Raw genomic sequence first — 26623 nt, 5'->3', positions numbered from 1 at the left:
GCATGATTTGTCAAGTTCCTTCCTACTTTAACTTGCGGTTTCCAGCTCAGAGGGAGGAGGCTCCGGCCAGAGGGCACATGGACTGGGCAGCCTGGGGCACTGAAAGAGAAGGGCTGGGCCCAGGCCCTGAGCTGTTCAGTGAGAGGTGATCAGCATGCAACATGGATGGAATGGCCATTCAGCCCCTGTCCACCTTTGGCTGGTTTGGAAGGTTGGGGGGGTGGTTGTACTAAGAAAGTTGCAGAGAGAAGAAGCCTCTTGCTTTCTTCCTGACAGTGAGGCCTGATACCCCTTTCCTATCCCCATTAATAGCTGCAGTTTCTAGAGCTGAAGTGGGGCTATCAAGAATCCATTTGAGAAGTAAGTATGGAGTAGCATTTTGAATGTGGGCTGATAACAGCTCCTCACTTATCGGCAGTGAATTGCATGCTGCAGGGCAACATTGGATGGGAGGTCTAGTGGATGATGAATTCTGCATTCTTTGTCAGTAGGGCCTTAGCCGCAGAGAAGGAATGACATTTGGGAAACTCAAGAGCCAGGCAATTAGCCCAGGAAGGGAGCTGGCCAACACCTTTCATGGCTTCCAGAGATTCTTCCAGAGCAATCAAAAAACAAATAACTCTGGGTCTGTGGTCCCGACTCCAGGTGTCTGAGGCTTGAGAGAAAGTGCATTGGGAAGATTTCAAGAGGCTGAGAACCATCGAATGGAAAATCCTAAGTGCTCCACTGCAAAATGGCTCAAATTGTGGCTAATATGTGGGGCAATGTATCTGCATTGCAGGGCTATAAGTTATGAAAATCATTACAGGAAAACACCACTATACCACGGTCGGTAGGATCCCAATTTTTCAATCCTGTAAAACATAGGGATCACAATATTGGGAGCTTAATAAAAAACAGTAGTTTTCAGTGAGTCACGATTGTTACAAAAAGCGCAAAAGTAAAGATGGTATAAAACGTATTGTGCACAAGTGGACGTTCAGGGGAAAGGGAAAGTCTTAAAAGACCATGGGCCGTCACTTCCTGTCCATCTGGACCCCTCAGCTCCTGCCCAGGAGAAGAACTTCAGCTGGTCTTGCTTGAGGAAAGGAATCAACTGCCGAGCACATTGTAGCCAACTTTATATCACTGAGCATGACTGTGGGTGGAGGTTTAGGTATTACTGCCCCGGCAAAACCACCCTGTGGTGCTGAGGGGGGTGTGATGACCTCAGACGTAGGGAAGCAGAAGAAGCTATAAATAAATGTGGGTTCATTCCTGTGGGCCAAGGAACAGAGGAATTATGACTCCCCTGCTCAATATATGTGCAGCAGAAACTACTCTCAAATACAGGAGAGACAGAAAGAGAGGGGGGAGGAGGAGTAGGAAGTGGGGGACGGGGAGGGGAGGGGTGAGGAGGAAGGGACCAAACACTCAGACTCGTGAAGGTTACAATAACTCGTATGCATTGACTTTTTGTCTCTACGACCTGAGAGTCAAAACCTCTTTTGTCGTGCGTGGCTCCTAAGCACATCTTATCAGGGATGAAAAAGTGTCTATTATTGTATAAATTTTAGGAGAAAAATTCTTCTCTGGTCAGATTCATTCCAATCAGAAGAGAGTCTTGGAGACTTGGTTATTATGGAAAGTGTTCTAATTAGCAGAGATCAAACAGTCTATAATTATTCTCTATTATCCAGAAGAAACATCTAACCCGACGGAAGCAATATGCGGGCCCACAAGAAGGAATTACACCACTCTTTTCACAATGAGTCTTGCTTTGTCAGACCAGAGCCAGGCTGCCCATGGGCCTCTGTTTTCTATTTTGCTGCAGACAAGGGGGCAGGAAGTGTAGTCCCATCCCATAGACTGGTAAACTGAAGAATATTCTCCAAGGGACTCTAATAGGTGGGCTACTGGGGCCTCTCAGCATAACATGATGAGACCAAAAACTCCCTGAGACCCCATGTGTGGTTCCAGCACATGCAGGCAGGATATGGGCCTCCCTTCAGATGGGGGAGCTGAGCGCTTGCTGGGGACCCTGCGTTTAAAGAGCACCACTCAGGACCCCTGCCGGGCTACAGATGCTCTCAGAGACTAGGGTGGTGTGTCTCAGTGCTGTATTAGCACTCAGCCTGTGACCACTGGTGGGGGACTCCACGCAGTCCTAGCACTGTGACATTCACACAGAGGGCACAGGACAACAGGAAGGTCTCCAAAAAGACCCAAAAGTGTCCCAACATCCCCCTGGCAGGAAGGCGGTAATGGTGGAATAAGGGACATTTGGCTCTGTGTAAAGGTGAAGCACATATCACTTCATCTCGGAAAAGCAGCAAGCCGCCTCCATGGATCTGAATCCAGAAGCAGTAGCTTGAGTCCAAGGGGTGAAGATAGAGCATCTGTACCAGGAACTATCAGTAGCACTGAGGAAGGGGTGACGATACCCATTGGGAGGGAGGAAGCTGCGTTTCCAGAACTGAGGACCAGGTGCCGGTTTATCACTGAGGGCTCTAAGAAATCCAGAAAACAACTCAGGTAACTCATGATGTTCTGGATAGGTGTGCCTGAGGTGGACATGTCTCATGTGGTTAAGGTGCTGGTATGTGACACCCAATGGTGTTAGCTCAGATGTCCCAGTCCTCTTTACCCCCTGGGCAGGGGGAGAATAGGTATTATGTTTTTTCTAAGAGGTGTTGAGATGTTCCACCTTTCCATGAGTGTGAGGTAATAGGAAGCGTCCCTTTGTACCAGGACTAAGGTGGGCATCAAGGCAGTCCCTCCCCTGGTTAGCAGGATATCCAAGACGTGATTACAGGTTAGACCTTGCAGCCCATCTCTCTGTTGCTCCCAGCCCAGGCTTGCCCTTGTCCTTGTGTGACATCTTTGACTCTTACACGGTTTAGAGCATATTCCCAGAGTGGGCGTGGGAAGAGACACACTTTTGCACCTGCAGTGAGTGACGGCCATTGCCTGAGCATCTAACCAGCCACATTCGGCACTTTATTTAACACTGTGTTCAGTAGACTGGATCCTGATCGCTAACACTAAACACACTGCTTTGTCATGCTTCTGCCACTCTGGACGATTCTGGGCCCTCAACATTTAGGTGCAGGTTCTAATACAGGGTCTAGCTTTGGTAGCATACTTAATCATTTTCGATACATCAGAACAGTTACCAAGCCCGTTATAAAACATCCCTGCTGAAAGGACTTATAAAGTATTACAGGAACCTGTCTGTGTTGCAAAGGGTGCTGAAGAGAGAGGGCTGGCTTAAGTCAGGTCCAGAGGTACCTTCCCAGCTAAGAAAGCTTTTCCAACCAAAATTAAACTGCAGGAATATGTGCTGGTTGGTGGTCATGGGAGTGGTTATGCTGTGCCTCTGTCTTTGCCTGGAATGTTCTCCCAGGCTGCCCCTCAATGTTCTCATTTTATAGAAGAACTCAATCAACTCCTTTTCTTGATTTCTCTTGTTGGTAGTCAGGGAAAACCTATATTCCTGCCACCTTCTTTGCACCCCAGAGGAGAAAGAGGAGCCCTGGGGGAAGCTGAAGCCACGTGTACTGCTGGACTGTGGTGCTGTGGGCTGGGGAGTAGGGAGAGGCTAGGACTGCAGGTGATTGTGTGGTGCATTTGCTTTGGTTTGCCTCTTTCTGAAGCTCTGCAGTAAATGGGCCTTGGGGGAAAACCCTCCTTTTCCCTTGCATTTCCTCTGCTTTGCTAGTTCTTGCCATGAAGGGGTCCAGAGTCAAGTCCTGGGGGAAAGGAGCTGGGGAGGCCACCTGGCAGGCTGGGACCCAGGCACAAAGGTGGTATGACAGGCCACCAGCAGCCTGGGCCAGCTCACAGGTTTGGCATTCCACAAAAGAAACTAAAAATTTCTGTCTCCTGCACTGAGCCCATGAGACCTGGAGGGCCGATGGGGTGCTGGTTGGCAACATCCTCTCTCTCTTCTCTACGTTGCCACCACCTTCCAGAGAGGATGTCTCACTTACCTGTGTCTCCCTTTGGGCTTTGTACAGACTGTCCTCACGTCACCTCCCTCTGAAATCGGCAACGACTTTTTACTTGTGTTGCTTCCCCTCTAGACTCTGAGCTCCAGAAGAGCAGTGTTCTGGGTAGAATAGTGTCATCACCCCCCAACTCCCACTTCCCATCACCTGCCAAACTTGTGTCCTTCCTGGAACCTCAGAATATGACTCTTTGGAAATAGGATTATTGCAGATGTAAATAGTTAAGGTGAGGTCACAGTGCAGTAGGACAGGTCCTTAATCCAGTATGACTGGTGTCCTTATAGGAAGAGACACAGAGACAGACACACAAAAGGAAGATGATTTGAAGAGACACGGGGTAACTCCCAGTGATGACGGAGGCAGAGAGTGGAGTGATGCACCTACAAGTCCAGGAACATCAAGGATTGCTGGCAAACCATAGAAACTCGGAAGAGACAAGGAAGAATCCCCTCCTTCCTTGCCTAGATAGAGCCTTTGGAGAGAGCATGGCCCTGCTGACACCTTGATTTTGGGCTTCTCAGTCTCCAGACCTATGAGACAATGAATTTCTGTTGTTTTAAGTGCCCCAGTCTGTGGCCCTTTGTCACAGTGGTCCAAGGAAATTAACCCTGGAGCTGCGTTCTTGTCCCTGTCGTATTGCAGGTACCTAAAACAGGGTCTGGAGTGGAGAGGCAAGCTGTTAGTGTTTGCCAGAGATGAACTGTATGTAGAGACGGGGGACAAGAGAAATGCACTGGAGGACAGAGCAGACACAAGAAGGTAGACATCTCGCCTCTCTAGGTCATGGTCCAGTAGTTGGGATGCTTGGAAATCAAGGTAGACGCTATACATCCAGGAAGTGCTCATTTAGTAAGAGAATGAATAAATGAATGAATGAATTCGTGATATTGGATCTCTCTCACCTTGACATTGCCTCTCAAAGAACAATCCATTGACAGGCCTGGTGGCAGGAAACGTTGAAACTCACCACGGACAAAACAGCAACGGGGCAGAACTGTGTCAAGCAACAAACATGTACAAATGACTTGTAGAAAGTGTGACAGTTCACTATGCCCCAAATTCCAGGGGCCAGGGTCAAGGATAAGACCGGCCTCGTGGAGAGAGTGAGTGATGCTTAGTGTCATGTTGTGCCTGCCGCCCTGCCTGCGGGGACCTGCTTCCCTGCTGGAAAGTCTTTCTTCCCCATCTTAGCTCTGCCACCTGATTCCTGCAGACCCCACCCCTGCACTGTGGAGTCTCTCTGGGAAAGCAGGATGGTTTCCTTGCAGATGTGCCCCTGCTCCCACTCTGCGTCCCTTCCCCTCCCTCACGTTCTTCATTGTTCTTCATTGGCCAGCCTTGTTTGCAGCACAAGGACATGAAGAAGATATTCCTCTTATTCTCCAGTCATTGTCACTAATTGAAATGGGAAGCAAGACAAGGCTCCAGAAGAAAAGCTTATTATGGGTTGCCTTGTTGGAAGAAAATGAATCACCTAAGCAGATAGGTTTCCGTGATCTCAGGCAAACCTTGCTCTTTATTTGACACAACCCCGTCTAATTGTTCAAGAAAATGTTCATCTGCTTCATAATGGAACAGCCATAATGGAAGTGTTGTGAAATCACTGAAAAGTTTATTCAAGGCTCGCTTCTGAAAGCCCAGCCATAATGCATGGGATTCGGAGGAGTTAATAGAATTGGCTCTCATTGAAAATGCATGGATAGCAAATTTCCCTAACACGAATCCTTTTAAAAATGCCTGTTGATGGAAGTCTGAATTGGCATTTGACAGATGCAAAGCACTAACAAAAGGGGTGACTCTCCCAGCTCTACTGCTAGTCATTCCCCTGTGGCTGTGTCATCCGAGTCCCTGCCCAGCCTCCCACAACTGAATGGGGCCTAGAAACCCCAAGAGCTCCCATGAAACCAAGTCTTCTAAACAGGAGGTATTGAACTTTTTCCTCAAAGTGTAAAACATAGAGTAAGAAGAGAAAACCGTTTGTCTTAGTCCATTTGGGCTACTATAACAAAATACCACAGACTGGGTGACTTATAAACAATAGAAATTTATTTCTCATAGTTCTGGAGGGTGGGAAGTCCAAGATCAAGGTGCTGGCAGATTCAGTGTCTGGTGAAGACCTGCTTCCTTGTTCACAGATACCCAGCTGTGTCCTCACATGGCAGAAAAGGCAAAGGAGCTCTTTGGGGTCTCTTTTGATAAGGGCACTAATCCCATCCATGAGGGCTCCACCCTCATGACCGCATCACCATATATATATATATGGTGGAAATGATGATGTATATATATGGTGGAAGTGATGCCATGCCAGTTTCTAGACTTGGGCCTTGAGGAAGAAAGTGGCAACTTCCACTTCCTGTCTCTGGGAGCATTCTCTCTGGGAGCCCTGAGCTGCCATGCTGGAGAGGCTACAGGTAGACACTCTGGTGGACAGTCCCAGCTGAGCCCATCCTTCCAGCCATCTCTTCTTAGATACGAGATCAAGAAGTAAAGCCATCTTGGACCCTGCAGCCCAGCCCACATGCCAGCTGAATATGATCAAGTGACCTCAACTGATACTACCTGGCACCAGTGAATCATCCAACTGAGCCCTGCCTGAAATTTGGATCCCAGAACATGAAACATATATGATAAAATAGATGTTGCCTGAAGCTACTGAGACTTGGGGTAGTGTATTACACAGTAACTGACACCCTGATAAGAAGGTTAAAACCACCAATGTTAGGGGTGCTTTAGTTCCTCTCTCTATGGTGAAAACTTTTGTGTTTGCTTCTCCCGTTGGTGCTTGGCGTTAATCTCAAGCCACTCACATCACGGGACCTTTTTGGTGACTCATACTACAGCTAGAAGGCCATATAGTGGGGCTTTTCTATTTGAGGCACTTTTTTCCCCCTCTGAGACGCATCCCAGGGCCAAAAGGAGCTTGCCCGCACAATGGCCCGTGTGCATGGGTGTGTGTGTGTGTCTGCTTCTTGCTTGTGTGAGCAATGTATGTTTCATTACCAGACTTTATTTTCTTCCCTCAATGCAGCTGTTTTCTTTTGGTGGATACTAGAGAAACCATTTCAAGGCAAAGCCCTGTCTATTGCTTTTGTTTTTGCCCCCTTGCGTGGTTGGAGCCTTCGGCATTCAGCGCCGGCGTTTCTCCCAGGGATCTGCATTGTTCCTTCCTCCTGGGCCCGGCACGACGCTCGGAGGGTCAGTTGGAAATGAAGCTTCTATTATCTACGATCTGCCTCACCCTCTAAGCCGGTCCGTCCCTACACTAAGGCTCAGCCAAGCGTGAAAAAAACTAATTGTCCCCACTCTCTGCTCTTCTGCACACCAAACCCCTGCTCCTGCTTCCCCAGATCCGCACCAGTAGGAGAAAACGCGGCTTCGCGGAGGCAGAGGGACTGGAGCTCCCAGGTCCGCTCTGCCCGAGATGCGCGCCCGCGGCAGCCGGGACTCAACCAGACACATCCCGAAGATTCTCCCGGAGCTGCCAGGGTCGGGGAAAGGGCCGAGGGAGGGAGAGAAAGCTGATGACTCTGCGTGTTCCCAGTAATTGCAATGGGCATAGAAAAGGGGACTTGATTAATTTGCCTGTTGAATTATGCATCACTTCTGCGTGCTGCCCTCCCAGCTTCAAACCTTTATTATTCACGTCGCTTGAATCCGACCACCTCTCTCCTCCCCGCCTGAATGCTGCTGTCCAACAAGTATGAGGGAAGCCTTGGCGCTTGATCGCTGTGACCTCCTAACAGGGCGCTTCCAGGAAGTGGGCAGAATTAGTGAAATGTGATCTGTATTTAAAACACACACTGACACCCCCACATACACCACCTCCCCACCCCGCACCACATACACGCAGCTGGAGTAATTCATCAGTAACAAGCCCCAGATTTATGATCTGAGGGCAAAGTCAGCTGTCTTTTGTAGTCTAGGACAAAAAAAAAAAATTAAAGACAGAAGTGGCAATTACTTTGTTAGTCGCGTTTCAGGTTAACACCACATGAAAGAAAGTCTGCTTTAATAAAGAAAGAAGCAACGAGGGACGCCACACGGCAATGAGATTAACTTTACCTGGGAGTTTTCAAGGCCTATGGATCACAGATTTGATCTCCTAATTTTTCATCTCTCTGCTCTGTCCAATTTTAGGCTTAAGCTTAGGCTTAAGCAGGGGCCCTTTTCAATCCCCCCTGAGTGGATGGTGGAACGTGGCTTTTCATGAAGGGTCCTAGCGCCCCCTGAATGGTGCAGTCTGCCTTGCTACCCATCTTCCAGGTGAAGACAGAAAACTCTTTGTGTTACTAAACCGAGTAAAAGAAAGGCCACACCTCCTGTGTGAACTGAAGCTGGGGTTGCTGAACTGGGCAAGGCCCATTTTTGGCCAAGCTTTTGGTCTGAGGGGCAAAGCTAACAAGGGAAACAAATTCAGTTAATGAAACAAGACTATATTTAAAAAAATGGTTTTGGTAGCAGCTTTATTGAGATGTAATTCACATACCACACCATTCACCCACTTAAAGTACACAATTCAGTGGTTTTTAGTATATTCATAGAGTTGTGCAACTATCACTATAATAAATTTTAGAACATTTTCATTATCCACAAAAGAAACCCCGTATTCTTTAGCTATGACCCGCCCAGTCCCCCCAACTCAAGGTAACCACTAATCTGCTTTCTGTCTCTATAGATTTGCCAATTCTGGACATTTCATATAAAAGCTATCATAGAATACGTGGCCTTTTGTGTTTGATTTCTTTTGCAAGAACATTTTCAAGGTTCATCCATGCTATAGCCTGAATCAGTACTTTTTTAATTTTTACGGCCAAATAATATTCTATTATCTGCATATGCCACAGTGTTTTAAACTGTTCATCAGTTGATGGAGCAATATGATGATTCTGCAGTTTTTTATTTGGAGTTTTTATGTTTTCTGTCTCTATGGTAAGAATCTCATACCAAGTTGACAAGAAAGCTTTTGGGTAATGGACTAGACCAGAAGAAGAGCAATGGAAAACCCTAAGCAAGAAATAGATTTTACTTTCTTCCAAGCTGGGGTTAGAGCAAATAGTGAGGTCCTAAGGCATCTTTTATAGCGTGCAGAAGAAGCTTTACAAAATGAGCCCTTTTTCTTTTTCTTTTTTTTTTTTCGGTACGCGGGTCTCTCACTGTTGTGGCCTCTCCCGTTGCGGAGCACAGGCTCTGGACGCGCAGGCTCAGCGGCCATGGCTCACGGGCCCAGCCGCTCCACGGCATGTGGGATCTTCCCAGACCGGGGCACGAACCCGTGTCCCCTGCATTGGCAGGCGGACTCTCAACCACTGCACCACCAGGGAAGCCCAATGAGCCCTTTTTCTAAGTACTAATAAAAAAAAGGTGTCTTGCAACTTTTGAAAACGGCAAGAATCCTACTTAACAAACATATATTGAGGAACTCTTAGAGTTGCTGACCTCAAGGACTTCAAAGTCTAATGAAAAATCTACAGTCGCAGATGATGGATGAAAACAAATGACAAATGGTGATAGAAACAACACATGGGAGTGCAAAATGGTCTCTTCTGATGGGCAGGTTGAGGGCCAAGGTAAACCCGAAGGATAAACTAGCCAGGTAAAACAGAAGCCTGGCTAGAGTCAGGCTTGCCTCAGTCCTACCAAGACTGAGCTTTCAAACCAACATCTCAATAATGCCTCTTTTCCTCGGAGGAAGCAGCTGCCTTTCCAGCACGGGCTTTCCCTCTGTCCCCGTGTGGACATAGTGGAAGGATGGAATGAGCTAACGTTCCCCAGGTGTTTTTCATCAGCAGGCGATAAATAAATGTCTTAATGCTCTACTAATGCCAGCTATCTCCGGTGTGATGATGGGTCAGCTAGTCAGACAATAGAGTGTTTACTGAGTACTTACTAAATGCCCCCAAACATGAGAGAATAAAGAATGTAATGAGGACCCTGCCCTAGGCTATATGAAACAAATAGTGACCAGGACAAGATATTATTCCTTCAGCTGGAAAGGACTGCTGTCACCTCCCACTCCCGGTAGCCAGTGGCTTGTCCCTCTCCCAGGGTTCTCAGCACTTTCCCCTTTGTGTATCTTCTTCACCAGACTGTGATGTCCTTGAGGGTGGGGACCATGTTCTTTTATATTTAAAATCTGAGAGTATCAGGGAGTTCCCTCTGAAACCTCACTGCTCCTCCAGTTATCTTTCCTTTTTCTCTCTCTCTGTAGCTATTTGTGATTTTATAGTTAGAATTTCATTTTTTAAAACCACTTGAGCCATATATCCTTGCAAAGCATAGCTCTACAGCCATGGCTATCTTTCCTTAGAACTTTCAGGTGTTTAATTTCCTAAAGTCTAGGGCACTGCTTTGGTTCACGTGATTGATGTGATGGGGCATTTCCTCACCACCAGTGACTTTTTTCTCTCATGCTGATTAGCACACTCAAAATAGTAATTACATTCATTGTTCCCTCTACCTTTAGAACCAAATAGTCGTCAGAAAGGCAGGTCAAATGTTCTTTCTTTAGTAGAATAAGCCTTCCCATTGAGCTCTAGGTAGCCAAGCCCCTGTTGCTTCCCCCACCTTGCCCAGGGTCCAGGAAATCTTGCCTGACAGGTGGCCCCTGATGCATCCAGCTGAGTGCCACCATCTCTAGGTCAGGCTCAGCTCCCTTCAGAAAATGAGAGAACGTTTGGGCGATGAAATCCTACCTTTAACCTGGAAGAGGTAGACAAGTTTATGGATACATGAGTGTGTCCAAAAAGAAAATGGATTGAAAGGATCCTGAGTGGCTCACATGATCAAGGAAAGAATGAATTCAAATCTCAGGCAGGGCAAGAGCCAGGGCAAGGACTTCAGGAGACCTCAGCAGCAGGCTGGGGGAACCACCTTTCTAGGGGCCATTATGTTAACCCTACTCTAATACTCCAGCAGCTGGGTATATAAAATCGTTCAAGTTTCAAATTCCAGAAGAGAGACCAGTTGGCCCTGCTTAAGTCAGGGATCTATCCTTTAACCAGTCCCTCTCCCATAGCACAGATATGGTCATTGATTGCCCACCACTTTGCCTGGGAACATTCCTAGAGCAGGGAGGTTTGTTGTGAACTGGGAACCCATCACCTTAGTTGGTGTCTGCCAAAGTGGGTGCTTGCCTCCTTTCTCCAAACTGGTCAGCAGCAAGCCAGGCAAGGAAAAACTCTACTCAAGACTCTCTCTGAGGCAATCACTCTTTCATCTGGTAGAAGGTTCCAAGATCAAAGGGAAAAAAAACCCACCAACCCGTAATTTTCTGGTATTTACGACGCTATCTTCTTTCACCTGCTTACCTAGCATTTTAAGTTCTGTTATTTAACAGGCTAGAAATTCATGAGGCCAAGTATTTATTGCAATGCACAAATTTTATGTACCTAAACTGTGCAGCTGGGAATAGGCATTTTCTTAAAACATAGTGCAGCCCTCAAGGGAAAGACTCTAAATCAGAAATCCCCAGGGATTTTTAACCAACAAAAGACTTCAGGAAGGACTCACCCCTGGAGGCACTGCAAGATCAGGGCAGGGGAATGCTCTCTTTTATTTATGTCTTCACTGACTATTTAGTGAGCACTTACTATGTGTCAGCACTGTGATAGGCACCCGGGATACCAAAGTGATCCAGACAGATATGGTCTCTGGCCCTAGAGAGCTTATGGTGCACTATTAAACTGGCAAGAACACTCATCAGCCTCCAATGGGGCTGTACCAGGAGTGTAGAATCATATAGCGATTGACCTCCACGGAGGCCTGCTCAAGAGGGCCTGAGACCTGAGAGGAGAGGCTTGAGGCCATGTGGAGTGTAGGGGAAGAGTGTTCCAGGCAGAAAGAACTGCATGTGCAAAAGCTCTGAGTCAAGAGTGAACACGATGCCTCCAAGGAGCTCTGTGAGTCTGGAGTTACTGAATTGTAGACAGCACGAGGGAGTGTGGCCAGATGAGGCAGGAACCAGCTTAGAGACAGCTTGAGTTAGAATTTTATCCTGGAGGCACTGGGTGGAACGGGGGGTGGGTCACTGAAGGTTTTAAGCAGGGGGCTACCTCTGGATGTTGTGAGGAGAAGGGTTGCAGCTGGACCGCCCTGGAGACCAGGCACATGGGAACCTGGTAAAGAAGACTCATAAAGACCTAATGGGCTCTTTCTAGAAAGTTCTTCTGAGAGCTAGCACTTGCCTTCCTGGGATGTAGGAGTGGTCCTCTAAGAGACAGGGCCGAGTGCTGGAGACCCTGCAGGAGGGTGAGGTGGCCAAGGCCAAGGCAGGGCTGAGATAAGGGCTCAAGGAGCTCCTCAGGCAATGAGACTGAGACTCACCATCAGACTCCATCTGCTGACACAAAACAGACCAACAGAACCTCAGGCAAGCCTCTGTCTTTTTAAGTGTCTTCATCAACCGCACTGCTGGCCTAGAGCTCCTGGCCTCTTCCCTTCAGGAAGAGAGGCTCCCAACACTGAGAGATGTGCCAGGTCCAGGTTCAGAACCTTGTGCTGTTTGGAGCCCAAGATGGGCACAGCCTCTCCCCAGCATCCCTCCATCACTGCATGGGGAAGGTCAATAGCTGGTCTCCCTGTCTTCTCCTCTGAAATTGTTTGTTTTTTTTTTTTTTTGGCTTAGTTTTACTGAAGTATGACTGACTAATTCTCCAGGTTGCTTCCACTCATTTCTCTGAAGAGACCGATTTTTTGTCTGAAATGGCCAGATTGACTTGTTGTCTTGTCATTTACTAATATTTATTAAGCACATATGGGTAAAGCCCCATGAAAGACCTTTGAGGGAGTAACAGATACAAATCTTGACTTCAAGGGACCTACAGTCATGTGTGAGAAACAAGACACATTGATTCAGCATCTATTTACTGAGGACAACATGTCATGCTCTGTGCTGGGTTCCTGAGGCACAGCAATGAATGGCCACTCTCCGGGAGCTCCCATGAAAACACACAAGTGCATACCAACTTCTGAAAGTGCTGTTATTTTAAAAGTCAACACCTTGGTTCCTTGGAGAGTGAGAGAGAGAAAGAAGTTTCCTTGCCAGGTGAACACACTGACTGGTGTGCAGGATGGAAGCTGAGTCTCCAGAGCTTTGGCCATCAAATGCCAGAGCTTTCGGGGAAGGGTCAGCTCTACATGACAGGGGGAAGAATCTGGGTTCCAGTCTTCCCAGCATCAGGAACTGAAGGGGTGGTGATGCATGAGGGCAGAGATGCTCAGTGCAAGGTGTGGGGTGGGGGGAAGGGGGGAGGTGATGTCAGAAAAGAGTTTACAGTGGAGGCAACACCTGGATGTGAGTTAGCTGGGCCATCTGGCTGGAGAATACCCCTGGCAGAGAGAAGAGAATGTCCATAAATAGAGGACAGGCTAAAGAAAATGTGAAGAGCTATCCTATGATGAAATTCCACAGAAAAACGAAAAGCCAATCTCTAAATCTATATATCAACAGGGGCAGATCTCAAAAAACAATGCTGTGTTAAAAAGGCAAGATATGTAATATGCATATCTGTATAGATATAGTCATAGATAGATACGTAAATGTAGATATAAACCTAGAAGGAAAACACATCAAACGCATCAGAGTGATTGTCTCTGGGGAGTGGAGAAAAGGTTGAGGATGGAGGTGAAGAGGTCTTAAGATTTATCTGTAGTGTTCCAGTTTCTCAAAAGGAGAATATATTCATGCGTTATTTAGGGAATTCGAAATCTATAATACAGGTGAAAATTGGTCAGTGCTCTAGACAGACAGAGATGGAGTCCATGGGATATGAAGGGTGAGAGAGAGTACTTGCAGCTGGGAGGGATGGAGGAAACTTCATGAAGGAGGCAGCCCCTGGTTGAAGGATGGGCACATCTGGCCTTGCCGAGGTGGTGTGGGCGGAGGGAACGGCACAGGGGTAGGAAAGTGCAAGGCGGGTACTGGGATGAGCTATGATTTGCCAGGAATGCGTGTGTGAAGGTGAAGCTTGGGAGTCAGGGAGAAAAACTGGCTTAGGACCTAGTCACTGGGGGCCCGGTCATGGGCTTTGGGGGCTTTGGAGCAAATGAGGGGCTCAGTAGGGCTGGTAGTCACAGGCAATGCAGGGGGCTATTACAGTGGCCCAGGGGGCTGTGCAGGCAGAAGGGGACACGAGTGTAAGGCCCTGTGGGTGCAGAATACTGGGGCGCAGACGTAACCTTTGGCGGATCATACAGTTCCAACCTAAACACCCTACCTGGCTTCTTAGAAAGGGGCTCACCTCGAGCCTTAAACATTGTGGAGCAAAAAAACCAAACAAAACCACATCAAAACAAACAAACCAATGAAAACCAAAACCAAAACCAAAACAATGTGAGGCAAGGCAAGCTCTGAAGAATACATGTTCTTTAAACTGATGCTCTCAAGGAAAGCCTTTGCTTCCTTGAGCAATTCTTTATTAATTTAAGCACCAAGGCTTTCTGCTAACACTAAGAAGAGATTATACTATTCCAGGGGGACTTCCTTTGCTTAACATGAAAATAAACCTGACAGAAGGATTACAAAACTAAACAGGAAATATTACAAGAAACACTAATTACATCCCATTCTTTCTTCTCACTCACAAATACAACTATTTAGGCAAACAAAGGAGTGGAGAAAAGGAGAGAGCAGAACTGAAGGGTAGACGGCTTTGCTAATCCCTGCTGCTTTGATAAATCTACAAGAGGATCATTTGACATCTGAGAAGTGGGAGGTGTCTTTCAAGGAGCGCTCTGCATGGGGTGACCACAGGTAACTCTGATTCACCTTTTGAATCAAACAGCTTTGGGCTGAACGTATAATTTGTCCTCTGTGAAGCCATCTTGGAAACTTCGCTGCTCCTCTGGCTGGGGTAACTACCCCTGCTCAGGCCCGAAGCCCCTGCTCTGTGAGGACACCCGGGCAGAGATGGCTGTCTGCAGAGGGTAAGCACATCCAGACCCGAGTCCACAGGGAAAATGTGTTCGGGGCCCACCCCGACTAGCCCAGTGCCTGTGTTTGTAAGAATTTCCTGAGTGAGAAGTCGATTTGGGGAAAACGTGAAAGGACAGAATAAGAGGAGGAAGAGAGAAAGGGTGGGTGGTCAGGGCGCCTTTTAATGGTTGCAACGCTGTATTCTGGGGTCTGTATAAAGCTGTCCACCCAAAAACCCTCCCTATTTGGTCCGTTTCTGCAAAAAGTTTTCATCCCCGATATTTGTATTCTGGACCCTGGATTCTAATGCAATAGTTAATGGCCATCCCATCACCCCACCTTCCATCAGATCCTTCTCTTCAGCCAGCTTTGGAAGGGTCCTTATAAGGCAGGAATTCTTACTAAAAACTCAGGAAGGCCTGCGAGTGCAGCATGAAAGGAAAAAGATGCTGAACAATCAGCCTGACATGTGCCCACTCGCGTTGGTTGTATATGTACATAATGATGGATTACTGGGTTCTCTGGTATTACCACCCCCTACCCCCTGCAACCATCGCAACTTTCTCTCTGTGTGTGATGTGTTTGGAGCTCCCAGTTCCATCATTGTCCCAGAGCTGGTTTTGCCTCAACGGTCACCTTGCTCTTGCATCCTGTGTTATCTGTCTCATCTGATCAATGCTGAGTGGCTTCTTGGTCTAAGGGCTGATGTAGTAACTGCCGGGGATGCCCAATACCTCCATGCCTGTTCTTATCCTATTTAATGTTACAGCCTAAAGCCTGTGAATCCTGGGAGCATGACTCTACCTGTGTTCAGCCTCTACCTGTGTATACCTGAAATGCTTTCTTCTCAGAGTTGTGTGTTAGACCACGTGGGCTCTCTGGTGGAAAGAGGAGAGTTTCCAGTCTGTCACCTGAAATAGTTTCCCCCATTTCCTTAAAGACCTTTCTTTCATTTTAATTTTTGGCTGCATTATCATTTGCCCATCTTGGATACAGTGACTTGCTGTTTTGTTTGTGCATTTTATGTTTACCTAGTAACCTGGAAATGTAAAACAAAATGTGTGTGTTTAAGCTTTTCACCACCAAAAAACAAGCAAATGAAAGCAAACAACAACAAACAAACACTATTAGTTTCTGGAAGAATTATGTCCAAGTTCACCAAGAGTAACTATTGCTTCACAAAATGCTCATTTTCAGTAACACAGTTCTGAACAAAAAAAAGGTTTGAAGGAAATAAGGGAAATAAGCAAGAAAATAAAAGAGACTTGTATCACCAAAATTGGATTAGTAAGATTCCACTTAGAAATTGAGGACCTGTTTGCTAATAAGACTCCACAGTATATTCCTATCCTGTTTGTTTTCAACTGAAGATGGGTCTCTATGGGATCCGCAGAGTGCATTGTAGGTGTATTTGGAGTGAATATAGTAAGACCTATAGGCAGCAAATAAGAATTAAAACTCTGCAAGGAGAGGGCAGCCCCGAAGTGTCCTCGAGCTCTGAGGCTTAACACAAATAGGTAGACTGTCAGTTACTCTGCGTGAGTGCAGGTCTCCTGCCCCACACGAATACAGCCCTGCACTGAGGGATCTTATGGAAGAAAGTGCCTTCTATGGACTGAATTGTCCACCCGGCCCCCCCTCCCCAAATTCATATATTGAAGTCCTAAAACCCAACTGGACTATGTTTGGAGATAAAGCCTGTAAAGAGGTAAATGAAGTTAGGTCATATGGATGGGGTCCTTAACCAATAGGACTGATGACCTTATAAGAGGAAGAGACCCTAGGGATGCCCTTGCACAAAGGCCAGGTGAGGACACAGCCAGAAGGCAGCCATCTGCGAGACAAAGAGAGAGCCCCAGGAGAAACCAAACCTGCCAACACCTTAATCTTGGACTTCCAGCCTCCAGAAAGGTGGGCAAATAAATTTCTGTTGTTTAAGCCACCCAGTCTGTAGTATTTTGTTAGGGCAGCCCTAGCAGACTAACCCAGTGCTGACAACCAAGGGACAACCAAGAAGGGAAGGGCTGCTGGGAGATTGTATGTTGATCACAGTTTCTCCCGTCTTCTATAAAGAGGAAAAATTAGATCTTGCAGTTTTCTATTACCCAGAACTGTCCAAGAATCTAATGACCTATGGAAAGGGTGAGCTTTTTGTCTCTAAATTAGGTATCTGCTTGGTAGAGATTTTGTAGCTGGACTGTAAGCATCAGCCAAGGGATTCTCAGTGACGAAAGTACATTTTCCCCCAGGGGTTGTTTGGAAATGTGGGTGAGTGACTTTGGTTGTTACAGTGACCAGGTAGATAAAACATATCCAGATAACCAAGTTTCTTTTAAGTCTACTCTCATATAGCAAATTCAAAGGTCTATGACTTTTGTTTTTTAAAAAGACTTTTAAAAGATATAGTTACTCATGAATGAGAGCACAGAACTACAGATGGGGTCACTCAGGGGCTGTGACACATAATGGCTTCATATCTGGTCCTTTAAAGCAATGCCCCCAAACTTGCTGGATGAAAAAAAGAATTTCCACAGTGGCTTGTTAAAAAGACAAGTTCCAACAGATTCACAGACTTAGGGGACGAACTTATGGTCACCAGGTTGGAAGGGTCAGGGGGAGGGATACTTAGGGATTTGGAGATTAACATGTACGCTCTGCTATGTTTAAAATGTATAACCAACAAGGACCTACTGTATAGCACAGGGAACTCTGCTCAATATTATGTAACAACCTAAGTGGGAAAAGAATATGAAAAATAATAGAAGCATGTATATGTGTAACTGAATCACTTTGCTGTACACCTGAAACTAACACAATATTGTTAATCAACTATACTCCAATATAAAATAAAAAGTAAAAAAAAAAAAACAGAAAAAAAACCCCAAAGACAAGTTCCCAGGTCCCACCCCAGACTGCCTGAATCAGATTTTCCAAGGGAGGGCTTCAAAAGTTCTGTGTCAGTTTCTGAACCCTGGCTGCATGCTGGAATCACCCAAGGAACTCAATAAAAGCTGATGCCTAGGCCCTACTGCAGACACACTGCTGTAGCTGGTCTGGGCTGGGGGCTGGATTTCTTAAAACATCTCCAGGGGATGCTGCTGTGCAGTCAGGGCTGAGGACCATGACACTGTGTCAGAGCCCCAAGTGATTCTTATCCTGAATCATAATGGTTATAATGCATTGAAGAGTTGCGTTCCTTGATGGCCTGCTTGGTTACTGGCCCAGGCACGTTTGAGCTGCGTGTGGCATTAGGGAGTGCATCCCTCGTGGAGGATCAGGAATATTTGGGCCTAAGTTTGATTGATAATAGGAATCTGAAGTCATTTATATGGCTTTGCTTGCATTGATTAGAGTGACCAATGTTATATCAACGCTGGGGCGGCCGGCGGGGAGTGTGGGGTTAGGGGAACCAACATACTGCAAGCCATGTGGCAGGACCAGAGAAAAAAAAAGCAGTAGAGAGATAAAGAAACCCAGAAGGGATCTCACAATGAACTGTGAACTTGAAGACATAGCAATAGAAAGTATTCAAAATGAAGTAGAGAGAAAGAAGAAAAAGAACAACATATTGAGTTGTGGGTCAAAGTCAAGTGGCCTGGTAAATGTGGAATTAGAGTCCCAGAAAAGAAAAATAGATTGGGGAGGCCATAAAAATAGTTGAAGAAATAAAGAATAAAAAAGTTTCCAAATCTGATAAAAACTATAAACCTACAGTTCAAGATGTTTACACATGGAGCTAGTACAATGCAAAGATGAAGATTTTGGACTTGGGAATAGTCAGATCTAGGTTCCCACCATGTTTGCAACATCCTGTCTATGTGACTTAGATGGTTTACCTAAGCTGTCTAAACTTCAGTTTCCTCATCTGCAAAGTAGGGATAAAAATTGCACAAAAATAGTCATTGTTTTATGGTTTTTAATAGAAAAATATTGGCAATGACTTAAATGTTTATCTATAAGGCATGGTCAAATTAATTGTGGTATAGCTATAGTATGGAATATTATACTGACAGAAAAGAGGGATGTCTATATGAATTGGTATGGAAAAGTCTCCAAGAATACTGCTATATGAAAAAGCGGGTCATGTGGTATGACTTCACTCAGGTATTCAAAAATTGTGTATAGATATGTATCTGTGTCTATAATAAATAAAGATACAAAGGGGACTGGAAGGATGCTCATCAAATTGCCTCTGAGAGAGAATGAGTCATGAGAGAGGGCAAAAAACCTCTTTCATATTTATCTCTGTAAATTACTGTAATGCCTGAATTTTTTACAATGACTGTGAAATGATTTTTGAAAGAGGGAAAATAGAAGCAATATGATTTGGGGAGTTTTCCTCAGGCTACCCATGCTGATGGATGATGAATGAGATGCTGGAAGATCATGTGAACTGCTGATATGTCAATTTAAAGAAATCACTCCCCTCCTGAAAATCCTTCTGAGGCTCTGTTACCTGGGGAATAAAACTCAGCCCCTGAGCAGGGCTCATAGGAACCCCTATGATCTGGCTCTGCCTGATTTTTCCGAGTTTATTTTCCACCACACACATCTGAGAGCTCTTCCCCTCTTGAAAGCTGGCCAACTCTTAGTCATTCTTCTGTACTTGGATTATTTAGTACATTCATTACTTCTCTGCTCTCTCCCTCCCTACCCTGGAAGAGTTACTTACCCCTATGCTATCTCTTACCTACACATACTTCCACATTGGCATTTATTAAAATATAGTGCTGCTGTGTAATCATGTGCGAATTTAGGGAAAGGGGCTGGTAAAATTCATTTTTGAGGTCTCAGTGCAGGGCCTGGTCTATGGCAGGTGCTGAATAAATAATCCATTTATCAAATGAATGAATGAATGAATGGATGAATGAACAAGTAAACAGAGACTTCAACTCTATGTACATCTATTAGAAATAGCATTCATAATGGAAGTCTTACTGTATTGGAAGTATAGAGGGACAACTTTTTAGTTGTTCTAATGATCTCATCTCTGAGAATAAAAAAAGCAACAAGAACTTTTCATCTAGATTCAGTTCTGACATAGAAGTTGTATTAGTTTGCTACAACTACCATAACTAAGTACCGCAGACTGGGTGGCTTAAACAATGGAAGTTTACTTTCTCACAGTTCTGGAGGCTAGAAGTCCAAGATCAAGGTGTCGTAGGTTTTGTTTCCTCTGAGGCCTCTCTCTTTGGGTCACATGGAGGCCTTCTCACTGTGTCCTCATAGAGTCTTTTCTCTGTGCACATGTACTCCTGGGGTCTTTTTTGTGTGTCCAAATTTCCTCTTCTTATAAGGACACCAGTCAGATTGGATTAGGGCCCACCCTAGTCACCTCATTTTAATTTAATCACCTCTTTAATGGCCTTATCTCCAAATACAGTCACACTCTGAGGTACTGAGGGTTAGGACTTCAACATATGAATTTTGAGGGGACACAACTCAGCCCATAACAGGAGTGCTGAAAACCTCAGAAGAAAATGGTCATGTCATTTTGGAGCTGGTAATATTAGCAGACTGTACCACAGGTGTTAAGTGGGTAAAACTGTAAGAAGACATATTTAAGACAAAGACAATTCAAATAAAATCACATGGCTAGAAACTTTACATAGGAAAGTACTGTTCAACAATTTCATAGGCTGAAATATAAGGCAGTGAGACCACTATCATCTTTTGTATTCAAGAGAAGAATTTTTGCATTGAATGGGAATTATGCTCAATGATCTTGCAAGCCCCTGCCAATTCCCAGGTTTTTAATTTGACTTTACCCAGTCCCCAGATTGCAAGACAAGGAGATAAACAGACTTCAAATCCAGTCTCTCCTCGATGAAATAGGAAGAGCAAAAGAAGCTCTCTGAAGACAGGAAGGGAAAGTGGGAGATACCGAAGGGAACCACCGTGGCAGATGGTGAAGTGGGCTTGCTTTGACTCTTGGCACCCTCCTGGAAATAATGCTAGCTCCTGTGGTCCACCCTAAGACAGGAGGAGGCTGGTTGCAGATTTTTGTTGTCTTTGTTCCTGTGCCCGTGAGGATTGAGCCCTTACTGAGATCTTTTCCTGTTGCTTCTGCGTTGCCTGGTTAAGGCAATACTTGGAGGCATGCGTCTTCTGACTATTTGAAGAGGGACACCCTTGCTTGTTCCTATTCAGAGCCATAATGTGAACTGGGATGAAATATCAGCTGCCCATCATGCTTAGTCTATCTGTGTTAAGAATCTGTACTTTGAAAGGAATATTGGAACTGTTGGGATACAGTCTGCAGTAACCAGGACTGCTTTATTATACAATCCACACTGGTTTCCCACCCCACCGTTTTTTTTATTGAACTGGTTACTCAGTCATACTAAACATGGAATAAAGTGAAATAAATAAATATATAAAACTCGGAGTGCACTGAGTCTTTTCACTGTCAAGCTGGCTCAAATGTTCTCAATGTTTATCGGAGAGCTTGGATGCCCTGGTGAAAATAGCATTGTGCAGTGAAACAGAAAATAAGATGTCATGGCAAACTAAACATCTTCACTTTCTGGACAAATATCTAAGTTGACTGGACCATAGAGAGGAGCCTGGGGAATGACCAGAGGGAGGATGCCTGGCTTCCTCGCCCCATGTTTTGGGCCTCCGTGGGGTTCAGGTGAGCAGTGGGTGAAATTCACTGACACCTGACTCCTGTTAAAGCTTCTGGCAACTTCTGGCAGGCTCAAGTCTACACTTAGGTGGCTCCTTTGTATGTTGTGAAAGTAAAGATGGTTAGTTTGCCGTGACAGCTTATTTTCTGTCCTACTGCACAGCGTTATTTTAACCAAGGAGGCTTACTTACTCCCTCCTTGATAAACTCTCTGGGACTTGATATCTGCAAATGAATCCCATTAAAATGAACGGGTATGAAAATAACCGTGTGTGTGTGTGTGTGTGTGTGTGTGTGTGTGTGTGTGTGTGTGTAGAAAAGAGAGAATGAGAAACAGAGGGGAGAGGGCGAAAAGGTAGATAGATCCACATTCACTTATTAGCTTGTGGTTTAATCTGTGTACCACCCCCCAATTAAAAGTGGGGATAACAATACTACTAATTTCAGGGGGGCGCTTATGAGGATTAAATAAAGTAACTGGATCTTACCAAGCACACCATAAACAAAAAGAAATGAGTACCTGGCCATATTAAGCACTCTATAAATGTTAACTATTATTTTATTTTTTATAAAAATGTAAGGAGGAAAAGAAGGGAAACAGAAGAGAAAGAAATTTTAAAATTAAAGAACACGTTGGAGACCAAGGAGAAAAGATAATCTTATCTATTTACAAAGATTATATCCATGAAGTCAAATTCATTCATTCTTTCAGAAAACAAGGGCAGACACCTATGAGACACTAACGAAAGTACATAATGCAGGAAGGTAGCATACATGGTCAGTGCTCCACTAATATCCCCTCAAGTCCTTCTCCATTCTCCTGAATGATAGTTCTTTGGATTCTTTCATCCTCAACAGCTAGAACTTGTACCTGTTTGTAGGAGAGCTTTCCTCAGACTACTTAAAACCTGTTTTGGCTGAGGCCACAGAGAACCCAACATGCCTGAGGATGTTCGCCCTCTTGAGAGTAGCCCTTGACTGAAGGGTGACACCCTTGCTTCCCCTCCATCTTTTTCTTGGTTCACTTTCCCCATTCCCTTCCTGGTTTCTCCTGACAACACATCCTAATGAATCACTTTGTTAGGGAACTGTTGACTGAAACTCAAAATAACTGCTTGCATGAGTTGTCTCACAATAGGAGGTCCCAATAAGGAACATGGTGCTGTCGCCAAAACTAACCGGGAGAGTTCAGGAGGGGCCAAATGGAGGGAGGAGATGCCAGCCCATAATATGTCCTGCCAACCTCCCAGAAACACTCACGCTGGAATCCATCTCGGCTGAGAGATGCGTGTACCACCAGGAAGGCCCCTGAGTCAGACTAAATATGGGCACAAGCAAGATGATTGGCCAGAGACAACCCAGAAAGCACTAACCCCATTACCAGAAAACCTGAGACTGAGAGCCACATGACAGAGCAGGTCTCCTGGGCTCCCTTACCTTGATGTTTCTCTGCTTGAGTGCCCCTTTCCAATAAAGTCTTTTGCTTTGTCAGTACACGCGTCTCCTTGGACAATCCATTTCCAAGTGTTAGACAAGAGTCCACTCTCAGGGCCTTAGAAGGGTCCCCCTTCGGGTAAGAACTTTAGCATGAATTCTTATCTCAGGCTCTGTTTCTCAGGAAACTACTGTAAGACTAGGATGTCCCCAACTTGTAACTAGTTGTTTTCCAAGAAAAGTTTTGTAAATCAGTTTGGAATTCAACAAATATTCTCGTGTAGAAAGTGTGTTAGAAATGTTGTTAGAATCCACAAAGCTTTTCTAACCCATCATGTATTTAAAATACTGAGCATTTGCAGCAAAACACTGTACAGAACTTTACTGTTGCTTTACCTGCAACAAAACTAACAGGGGAAAAACGAAAATGACAGCAACGACAACAAAAAGCAGTTCTCCCTGAGCCTCAGTAAAGACTTAGGCTTGGGCAAATTTCTAGGGATTTCCAGGAGTATGAGAAGTTGGTAAAAAAGGTTCTTTTTTGTCTAGTTTTTCTTTCCTTCCCTTCATGCAAATGCACCACAGATAAGCACCACTGTTTCCTTTCAAAGCAATGCAGGGTTTTTGTTTTCGTTTTTGTTTGTTTGTTTGTTTGTTTTCTGCAGTACGCGGGCCTCTCACTGTTGTGGCCTCTCCCGTTGCGGAGCACAGGCTCCGGACCCGCAGGCTCAGCAGCCATGGCTCACGGGCCCAGCCGCGCCACAGCATATGGGATCTTCCCGGACCGGGGCACGAACCCGTGTCCCCTGCATCGGCAGGCGGACTCTCAACCCCTGCGCCACCAGGGAAGCCCTGCAGGTTCTTTTTGATAACAAATAGCATAGGGAACAGGAACATGGAGGAGGACCCACGGGGGAGGGAAGCAGGGGAGGAGGGAAAAGGGAAGCGATATTCCTTAGGATCAGAGCAGGGGTTAAAAAACGATGTAAGAGAATGACTGTAAACATGGGGGAAGAGATGTAGAGGGGGAAAGTCACCAAGCAGTGCACACAGAAAGGCAAAAAAGAACCTTCCCTAGAAGACTATGAAGAGCCCTGGAATAAAGAATTGAGGTTGGAGAGAAAAGTGTTCTAGAAAGGCTTGAGGAAGGTTTCTTCCTCAATTTCTTCTGGACATCTTTTCTCTCGTTGCCTTCCCCTCTGTGGTGTAGAGTTCAGTCATCTTCAGTGGATTCTGTTTGCCCCATTTGGAGAACTACAGTTCATGGAAAGGTGTTGTGAGTCTCTTTCTCTCCTGGATTCTGGAGTTCTTTTCATACTGTTTGACTGGCAGCCAACGGCAAACACATGAGTGAGTCCAGCAGACCCATACAACTGAGCTCAGCACAAATTGTCCACCCACAGAATCAGGAGTGAAATAAATAATTGTTGTTTTAAGCCCTAAGTTTTGGCGTGGTTGTGTAAATCTGATACGGTATTGCTCATGATAATGCATTTATTATTATAAAAAGCATGATAATGATAATGCAAATTATGCAAAAATTGTGTTAATATTACTTGAAAGGAACATGATCCTAGTTTGAAATGAAGTTTTTAGCTTTTCATTTATTAGTTCCTTAGGTTCTATAATCAGCTCAGTCTTCCACTTAAATCACCAACACACACATTTAGAAACAAAGAGTTTAGACCTGACTTCTCCAACAGCTGTGGAGAGCCCTAATTATTGGCACGGCATCGCCCTGGTTCAATATTTACTCCTCAGCTCTCCATCTAGACATTCCTCATCCCTTGTGTCAATGAGGGTCCATTTAGAAAAACAAAACCGCATTATTTATTTATTTGTTTATTTATTTATTGGAGTGTAGTTGCTTTACAATATTGTGTTAGTTTATACTGTACAGCACAGTGAATCAGCTATATGTATACATATATCCCCTCTTTTGGGGAAGGTTATTTATTTTAACAGAGGGGACTTAATATAGGGAATTGATGAAACAGTTATTGGAAGACTCAGAAGGCAAATAAGGGAACACGGCGGCACGAAGCCACATAGCCCAAAGGTTAGGAAAACAAAGTGGTAGAGGTCGAAGTGGTTTTGGAAACTAGAAGCTTGGAGGAGCCCCATGGAGCTGGGACTCTTTCTTCTCAGGAGAGGGCACTGCCTAGATAGTGCCGATACTACGCAGGGATGCAGGGAGACTATTTCTGGGAGTGCTAGAAGAAGCTGGAAACTGGAAACTGTTGCTCCTGGAGTGACGACCCATTGCTGGGGCATCCTGATAGGAGTGAGCAAGCAAGCAGGAAGGAACCAGTCCCTTCTCCCTCCTGCTTTCTAGCCTCTCTCTGGAGTTCCTATTCATAAAATCTAACAGAAATCATTCATTTATGGCAAAGAAAAGTTGTGGTTTCCAGAGTTCCAGTGCCAGCATCACAGAACAGCATATTGATGGGTGGGTTTGGAGCTAAGATATAAGAGCTTAATATCCGGCATTCCCCACCTTTATCTTAAAGATTCCCTGAGGATGTCTTTCTTCTCTTTTCTCTGTGTCCAGTTGGACTTAAAATAGCAAAATCTCCAAACACAAAGTTGATGCTTAACAACTTTTGGTTGAACAAATGGATATGAGGCTGTAGAGTCTTTTTTTTTTTTTTTTTTTTGCTGTACGCGGGCCTCTCACTGCTGTGGCCTCTCCCGTTGTGGAGCACAGGCTCCGGACGCGCAGGCCTAGCGGCCATGGCTCACGGGCCCAGCCGCTCCGCGGCATGTGGGATCTTCCCGGACCGGGGCACGAACCCGTGTCCCCTGCATCGGCAGGTGGACTCTCAACCACTGCACCACCAGGGAAGCCCCCCACTCCATTTTAGATTCACCAATCACTGCTCCCAACTGATCTGGATATGTTGATAGGTTGCCTTGCCATCATGAAAGGTTCAAATTATGAAGGGGCAAAGAAGATGCAGGAGCACATTAAGAGGCGACTATAGCAAAGTGGTTAAAATCACAAATTGCCTGGATTTGTAACCCAGCCCCGTGACTTATTAGTAGTTTAACCTTGAGCAAGTTGTGTAACATCTCAGTGCCTCAGTTTCCTCATCTATACAATGGTGGTAATACTTTCTGCCTCATGTAGTTGGTGTGAGGAATAAAAGAGTTAATCCAACATAGAGCTCATAGAATAGTTAAATCTAGCTAGTACGATTATGATAGTTAATTTCATTTGACTACTAAGAGGCTCCTAAAGACGTAATGTTAGCTTCAATGTCTTTCTCCAAACCAAATATATCTACTCTCAAGAGATGTGGATCCAAAAACTCTCCCCAAAGTGAAAGGCAAGGGAGGACCCAGGTATTCCCAAGAGAGAGGAGAGGCTTGAGGGAGAAGGAGGCCTGGAATGAAGTGAGTATCCACCATGAGTGAGAGGGCTCAGGAGGCCAGGGACAGCTGTGGTCTGAGGCCATACCTTGTGCCCAACCTGGGGGAGGAGAACCAAGAAAGCTGCCTGCTTCCTGGGCACCAGGGGGACTCTGGCATTGGGCACTGTAAAAAGTAGGGGAGAACCGGGAAGAGAAGTCATATTTCTCAGGCATCCTGGCCTGGAAGTTTGGGTGAACTGTCTCCCCTCTACCCAACCCCCTGCTGTGCAAGACTCTGGCTTATAGC

The sequence above is a fragment of the Hyperoodon ampullatus genome, assembly GCF_949752795.1.
Source record: "Hyperoodon ampullatus genome assembly, chromosome: 5".
NCBI classification, from domain to species: domain Eukaryota; kingdom Metazoa; phylum Chordata; class Mammalia; order Artiodactyla; family Ziphiidae; genus Hyperoodon; species Hyperoodon ampullatus.
Note: the sequence above shows the minus strand (reverse complement) of the source record.